Source organism: Engystomops pustulosus, chromosome 2, assembly GCF_040894005.1.
Source record: "Engystomops pustulosus chromosome 2, aEngPut4.maternal, whole genome shotgun sequence".
In the NCBI taxonomy this organism is placed as follows: Eukaryota; Metazoa; Chordata; class Amphibia; order Anura; family Leptodactylidae; genus Engystomops; species Engystomops pustulosus.
Window position 1 is genome coordinate 85,271,645 of NC_092412.1, and position 8,811 is coordinate 85,280,455.

Below are 8,811 nucleotides of genomic sequence, written 5' to 3' on the forward strand. Positions count from 1 at the left end.
TACTGCCAGGAAAACATACACTAGCCAGTGTATAGTATCTAATTACAATCCCGTAGGCATTAAAATTTTGTTTTTGTTGGAAATAGCAGACAAATTGAATTTGTGTGTAGAGATATTTTCAAGGGGATAGCTACAGGTTAAAAAACATGACAGCTTTATTCCAAAAACAGCTCTTCTTCTAACAATGGATAGTATGTGGTATTGCAACTAAGATCCATTGATTTTTCTGAATCTTAGCTGCTTTTTTTTAACCTCTGGTTAAACATTTAAGTCCCACTTTTTTTTTTTGCAGAATTGTCTTTGCCTGTTCCTTTTCAACAAAACTGAGTCTGAAAATGGCCATTAATAGAGGCAACATAATCTACTCATTTCAGATTTAAGGATAGGTTGTCAGCTACAGAAAATAGCACAAAAATTCTGCCACTATTACTCCAAAATACCGTATTTTCTGAAGTATAAGACGCACTTTTTAGCAAGAAAAAATCTTGCTAAAAAGTGCCTGCGTTTATAGACCCGAGGTCAGGAGGATCCAGCACTGCCAGACCCTCCTGACCGCTGTAATGGAGATCAGGTGATTCCCTGATATAGCGCTGCACCCGATCTCCCAGAGAAGCCTCCGTACTGCTCTTCTTACAGGTACAGGACCTGCGGTGATGTCAGAAACATGTGACTGATCACATGCTTCTTACATCACCACAGGTCTGATACTGCCATGCTGCCCTGGGACAGGGTAAGAAGAAGGGGAATGGGGGAAGTATGTGTGTGTGTGTGGTTCTGTGTGTATGTGTATAGCTGAGCTGAATGTGTATAGCTGAGCTGTTTGTGGATGTGGATGGATGATGTAGTGCTGACTGTGGATGTGGATGGATGATGTGGTGCTGAGTGTGTATGTGGATGGATGATGCAGAGCCGAGTGTGTATGTGGATGGATGATGCAGAGCTGAGTGTGTATGTGGATGGATGATGCAGAGCTGAGTGTGTATCTATGGATGACGCAGAGCTGTCTGTGTAAATGTACGTCTGTGTGTGCTGTGCTTTAGTGCGACCAACAGGGATATTTTAATTGATGTAAAATATATTTTTCCTTTTTTGGAAGCCTGGGTGCGTCCTATAGTATGAAGCGTCTTATAGTCCAAAATATACGGTAGACCCCCTAATCTTATGCTTCATCCATGTGTTTCTTGAAATTAGATGTGTCATACAAAATAGAATTGAAGGGTGCTTCTTATCACAGAGATTTGCATACCATTGTGCAGGGGCTGCTACACAGATCTGGGTGCACTTTGAATTTGCTTCCTAGCCCCCACAGTGGCATAGATATCAGTCCCAGTATCTGACCATTATAATCTGGAAGAGGAGCTGGAGCTGGAGGTGTGTGTTATGCTAATATCTCATATTGTCCAATCACTGACAGAGAGTGTATGACTGCTATCTATGCTCATCTAGATGCAGTGTATTGTGTTAACATTCTTCTAATAATATTTAAATAACATTGCATTTACACCGTTTTTAAAAAAAAAACGCAATGTTACAAAATGCTATTCGAACGGGATGCAAACGCAATGGAAATCCAAACATACGGTAAACACACGTGCAATGTAAACCCCAAATCTAAAGGCAAACACCATATTGAAGTAAACATCCCGCAATGCAAGTGCCATGTAAATGTACCTGCCATGCTGACGCCAAGTAAATGCAAATGCAACACAAACGCCACATAAACACAAATGCAACATAAATGTGACACAAATGAAAACTAACATAAACGTAAATGCCACGCAATTGCCACTTAAACATAAGCACAACACAAACGGAATGTAAACGCAAATGCTACGTTAATGCAACACAAGAACCACTTAAAAGCAAATGCAATTCAAGTTCCACATAAATGCAAATGCAACATAAATGCAAAGCAAACGGTGCGTAAATGCAAATGCCATGTAATCACAAGTGCCACGTGAACGCAAATGCAATGTAAACGAAAATGCAAAGTAAACAGGATACAAATGCCAAGAAAACAGAAATGCCAACCGAACGTAAATACAATGCAAATGCCATATAAACACAAATACCACAAGAATGCAAAAGATACATAAACGCAAGTACAACATGAATACTAATGCAACGCAAATGGCAATAAATGCAGTGCAAGCGCCACGTACACATGAGCGCAATGTATGCACTGTGTAAACATGACACATGCGCCATGTAAATACAAACATCATGTAAACATGAATGCAAATGCAGTATAAGTGTAAAATCCATATAAGTGCAAATGTAAACATCATGATTGCACAAATTTAATGTAAATACTGTTGCATCCCTTACGTTTACATTGCTTTTGCAGTAACATTCTGTTTTGCGTCTGCGTTAACATCACCTTCACATCATACCGTCATTTGCATTTATAGCACTATTGCAGAATATTAGTGGAATGATGCTAATGAGCCAGAAGGGCTCTGCGGGTGTTTCTAGGCCCCACAATGTTGTAGCTTCACAGACTGTTACAATGAGCACTTCCGGCTGCTGCTAGATTACACAGGCAGAAGGGGTTTGTAGCAGCCTGTGAATATGCAGCACTGAGGCACTGTGTTAACGCCCCTAGTGCTCTTTTGGCTCATGAGCATAATTTTAAAAGTTGATTTTAGAAGGAAGAAGGCCATGGATAACAAATATAAGGAGATAGTCACAGTGCCTGGTTCTAGGACTAAATGTCCATGGTTTATCATGCTTGATTTTGATCGTAGATGTCCTTCTATGTCAGTCAAAGGGCTGGTTCACACGCCTTTTATTTCTTCAGTATGGTATCCATGGTTACCAAAGACTATTTGTATTTATGTTTTTATGTTCATAGGCATCCACGGTTTTAAGTCAAAGGGTCAGAAAATAAATAAATGATGTGGAACTAGGTATTTTGCAATAAAATTTTTGCTGTCTGTTACTAATAACAAATGGACAAAAAAACAGATGCTTTTTTTTTGTGAAAGCGTAATAGACATGCCTGTGTGAATGAGCCCTTAGATGAGAGCATTTCTTGCATCTCACAATCTAAGTAATCCTAAATATTAAAAATGTTCATATTTACGCTACGGGATGGCCACTCATTTTTCAACAAACAGCAGATTCTATTTTATGTCTTCAAATTTATGTCACAATCTATAGATCATTCGTTATCAAATGCTGACAGAATGAAGAGGTTTCCATAGGTTATTATGTAAGATATATGTAATGAGGGACCGACTTTCATAATGTCTTCAATCACCAACTCGACAGGATGTGATATATCTCCCCACAGTGATCTTCCACCATGCTTCACTAGTGGTTGTAAACATGGTTCAAAGAGTCGTTCATTGCTTCAAAGGCAAAAATACGGCCGACTGTTAGGCCTCTTCCACACTAGCGTTGCGTTTCACGTCAGGGTGCAATGCGTGAAAAACTGACGTTTTTGGCTGCGTTTTTGTTCCATTTTTCCTTGAAGTAATTAGCGTTTTTGCGTTTTTCACGGGCGTGTTGTTAGCGTTTTTTTTGCGTTTTCGGCGCATTTTTCACGCGCGAGTCAATGGGAGACTCAAGCATTTTTCAAAGGGACCATGGTTTGGGATTAAAATGTGTTATTTAATTGAAAAATAATGTCTTCTGATAAGTTGCAAACATCTGCGATCTATTCTTCACTGTTCCCCGTGTATATTATCTCCCGACAAGTTAGCAGATGTGAAGAACAGTGAAGAATAGAATAAAACCAGTGAACACAGTGAAAACAGTGACCACAGGATCATTTAAGAGAAAAACACAGTGCAGAACACAGTGCAGAATAGATTACAGATGTTCGGCACATCTGCTTACTTGTCGGGAGATACGCGCGGAACGGTGCGCCCAAAATAGCATGTGAAGAACAATATATATGTGTGTGAAGAACAAATTGCAGATGTTTAAATACATTTATTTTTTTAATAAAAAAATAAAGTAATAAATCACCAAAAATGCCCAAAAGCCCCAAAACATATAAAGAGACATATAACTAAAATAAAAGTCTAAATCATAACACAAACCCCACATATATAGTATCACTGCGTCCGTAACAACCCGTAGAATAAAAATAAATAATTATTGAACCCGCACGAATCATAACACAAGTAACGACCACATGTGGGGGGTCTCTGTACTCGGGAGAAATTGTAGAACAAATTGTATGGTGGGTTTTGTATTTTTATCTTTTGGAAATGTGTACATTTTAGGGCTAACTGAATGTATAACCGGCAAAATCTGACTATTCTAAATTTCGCCTCCATTTTGATGTAATTACTATGAAGATCTCAAGGGGTTAACAATCTTCGTAAAATCTGTTTCTGATAGCTTGAGGGGTGCAGATTTGAAATTGGGTTGGTTATATGGGGGGTTTTGATGCTAAATATGTAAATTTTCATTCAAAACTGTATTTATCCCCAAAATAGTCAATTCTGAAAATCCGGAAAAGCGCTATTCGATTTGTAAGCCGCGTGACATCAAAATAAATTATCCAGACATTTCAAAAATGGTGAAAATGTAAAGTAGACATATGGGAAATGTTATTCAGCAATTTATTTAGGTGGTAAATCTATGTGCCTGAAAACGCAATGATTTCAAATTTTAAAAATGGCAAATTTTTCTGAAAATTTATCATATTTTCTTTTTTTTTGTAAATAAACGCAAAACTTATCAGCCAAAATTTACCACTAAAATGAAGTACAACATGTGGGTAAAAAACAATCTCAGAATCGTTTTGATAAGTAACAGTGTTCAAAAGTTATAACCATATAAAGCGACGCATGTCAGAATCCAAAAAATGGGACTGAGCCTTAAGCTGTAAAATGGCTGCGTCCTTAAGGGGTTAAAGCAAAAATATAGGTTCATATTTTTTTGTGTTATTAAGTACTGGCAATAATAGGTTAATACAGTTAACCTTTACCAGGGTTTTTGTCAAATCTAGTTTACCCTTATGTCATTTTGTGTGTCCATCTTCCAGACTCTATTTTAATATTTTTTCTTAGGATTTCTATAGTTGGGATGTAAATGGTCTGTATAATATCCACACTATAAAGAACAGTAATTAAATAATTGCTTGTTATAATGATAAAACATGTGTATTCCGCAGTCTCCAAGGTTTAGCCCTACAAACATTTTGTAGGCCAAAAGAAGAGAATGGATCTTTTACATACAATACCATTTTAGAAGCTTTTTCTTTAAAGGGAACCTGTCAACAGGAGACCCATTTTTAGCACTCCCCCAGTCCCCACAGAGCATAGTACATACTCTGCCAAAGTGTTTTTGTATAAAAAAAAAAAAAATAGGTTTTACAGAAAAAAAGATATGTTATATTGTACCTTTCATTAGCATCTGCTGTGTGACTAGGCACTCGTCCACTGGGAGTGGCTGGAAAGGAGCAGTTCCCCCCCACCCACCCTTGGGAAACAGCTTCTCCATGTGTCCTTTTCAAATATATGAATAACTCCCCTCACTCGGGATTGGCTGTAGCGGAGCAGGGGGCGTCGCTAAGCCAAGTGATGGGTGTTTTCATATATTTGAAAACGACAGATGGAGAAGCTGTTCCCCAAGGGTGGTGGGGAAACTGCTCCTTTCCAGCCACTCCCAGTGGATGAGTGCCTAGTCACACAGCAGATGCTAATGAAAGGTACAATATAACATATCTTTTTTTCTGTAAAACCTATTTTTAATACAAAAACACTTTGGCAGTGTATGTACTATGCTCTGTGGGGACTGGGGGAGTGCTAAAAATGGGTCTCCTGTGACAGGTTCCCTTTAATTTAATGGACCCTACCTGCCTCGACTGATTACACAAGTCTCTTTTCTTTTCTCTTTTTCTTAGATAGTGTTTCATCGTTTATGCGGAAGGGAATTAAGGGAAACAATTGTATATAACATAACCATTAATGTTATTAAGATGTAGAAAGGCATCTAGACCTTTCTTGAAGCTCTCTGCTGTCCCTGCTATGACCAGCACCTGAGGCAAGCTATTCCACAGATGCACAGTTCTCATAGTAAAAAAGTCTTGTCACCTCTGGTAATTAAACCTTGTATTCCCCATGCACTGACAATACCCGCTTGTCTGATTCGATTTAAACTGGTCAACTGTCCACAATATTTTTTGTATGGAACATGTATATATTTATATAAATTAATCATGTCCCCTCATAGTCTTCTCTTTTTAAGACTAAATAAATGTAACTGAGACCCTCCATACCCCTTATCATTTTTGTGGCTCTTAGTTGTATAGTGGTAATATTAGATCCCTTTCCCAAAAGTCCATACCACTTATGATACATGACATAATCTTGCTGGCTTTAGAGGTAACTAATTGACATTGCCCGGTATTATGTGAATTATTAGTACCCTGGTTTATTTATCCATTTTGAACCCCATTTGCCAAGTGGATGACCAAACACTCAGTTTGTCCATGTCACCCTGGAGCCTATGAACATCCTCCATAGACTGTATTATACTACACAGCTTGGTGTCATCCCTTCATAGAAGCAGATCAGGTTGGTCTGACAACCTCTATCCTTAGTAAACCCATGCTGGCTGTCACTTATTATACTATGTGATGGCACATATTCAAAACTCAATTGGTTACAATCTCTTTACAAGTACTATTGTTTATATCATAATGCCAGTTTCCTCCCTTGGAAAATATTTGGTTGCAAATATTTTATAAGCCAATCGTCTGGTCCTTTGTAGAAATTTACTAACAATTTAAAGAAACACAAGTATGTTGTAATTGTAAAGTATATTGTAAAGTATAACATAAGTATATGCCACATATAAAACAAATCTATGTGGTACCTTAAAAAGTTAGTGAAGTGGTCCCCCAGTATTCACTTACTCTGCAGCTCACTTACTTATTAATATTATTGAAGCAGATGTGGTATACAAATAGCATACATTGTTTAGCTATTGTATTAGTTTATTATTACTTGTTACATATATATATATATATATATATATATATATATATATATATATATATATATACACAAACCTAGACATACACACATTATTAAGCCTCATGCATGTATGCTATTTGTTGGCCCCAAATAAGGGGCCCTGATCCCTTGTTTGGGACCCATCTGTTTAATAGTACTGCAAAACAAAATAGTACTGCAAAGAGGGGCAGGAATAGGACCTGCTCTTACTTCTGTAGCTCGTGCAGACGGCTCATCCACAGGCCATGGTCATGAGCTCGTAGAAAGAAATGGAAAGTGCCACCCATTGAATAATTGGCTAGCACACAGCCCTAAAATGTGTTTGTGGGCATGAGGCATTACTATCGAACAGAATTTGCTACATAGGCAGTTATAATGCCTAGTTTCCTCCTTTTGTACTGGTGTTTGTTTTTCTTAAAATGAATAATGTAAGCATACATCCAAATGTTTTTGGACATTTATTTTTATTTTACTTAACTAACTCTGTAATCAAAGGGATAAAGTGGCACTGAATGTAAACAGGATTACCTGGGTACCAGCTTAAGCCCTAGATCTGGTTAATAAATAAAAAGAACAAAAAAGTAGTATCAGTACGATGATTTGAATAACCAAAAGTTAAAGCAAACCTGTCACCAGAAATGTAATTTTTAGATGGTGACAAGTTCCAATAGCCAGTGCTATGCTGATTTTAAAAAAATGCTTTCGTCAGTATCCTGAATCATTTCAGTAGTTTATATAAGTTTAATTCATATTGCCTGGCTCCCTGCCAGCAGCATGTGGTGAGACTGAGGGGACATCTGCAGCCTGTGTGTGCCTTTTTCTCCTCATGAATTCACACCATCCCCCTCCCTCCCCTGGCTGCTCAATGCACATGACAGGAAGGGGGGAGAGGTGAGGGAGCTGCATGAGTGTAGAGGAGTGGAGACTGACAGATGCTGCAGCTGTCCACAGACTCATGGACACATGAAATAAAGCACCTTAACTTTTGGCTATTAATCTCTCACCCGTTTTAAGTGCTCTTTTGGAAGCTCTACATGATTTTAGCTATCTAAAGTCAGAGCGTATCAGACTACTAAGGCATAAAGTAGTCTTATAGGATACCATTTTACAGAAAGAATAAGGCAACTAGGAGTCAGAGGAAAGATATAAATGGAGGATACCGGGTAGGTTAACTACATGTTATTGAACATTTTTTTTATTATGAATCACAAGGTTGCTTTTACTTCTGTAACTGGCCTAGATATTTCCAAAGCTCTAATTTTTGTGGTTTCAGAGACCCATACAATGGCAAAAGCATTTTTCTACAGAGCACTCTGTTCTCCGTGTCTCTTGTGACAACCACTTTACCAAATAGAAGTTCAATTTAGGAGAGGTGAGAACAGAGTTACATTACAATTCTCAGTCTATTTTCACTTCTGAAAAATAAAATATAAAAAGAACCTAATGGAGAAACCTTTTTTTGTAAAATACACAGTTCTTGTGGGCATCTATGGCCTTGAGTAGTTTTCTGTACTTGGAGATACATTCAATTGTACACAAAAGCAAGGTAATTAACAACCCACGGATTTGTACTTCTTGTTGGAGGATTGTTTGGTTAGCTTGAAAAGATGTTTGTTTGATTTTTTTTGTATTTATGTATCCTAGGCACGAACAAACAGTATTCAGCCAATGACATAGAGTGTTAGATTTATCAAAATCTTATAAATTTCTGTATTAGAGTTTACAATCTCCCAACCTACCTGCAAGAAAAAACTGCAACATATAGGGGACTGAATACTATTTCCAGTTATACCTCTCCAGTTTCCATTTTTATTACCCTCTAAGTACACCAGGT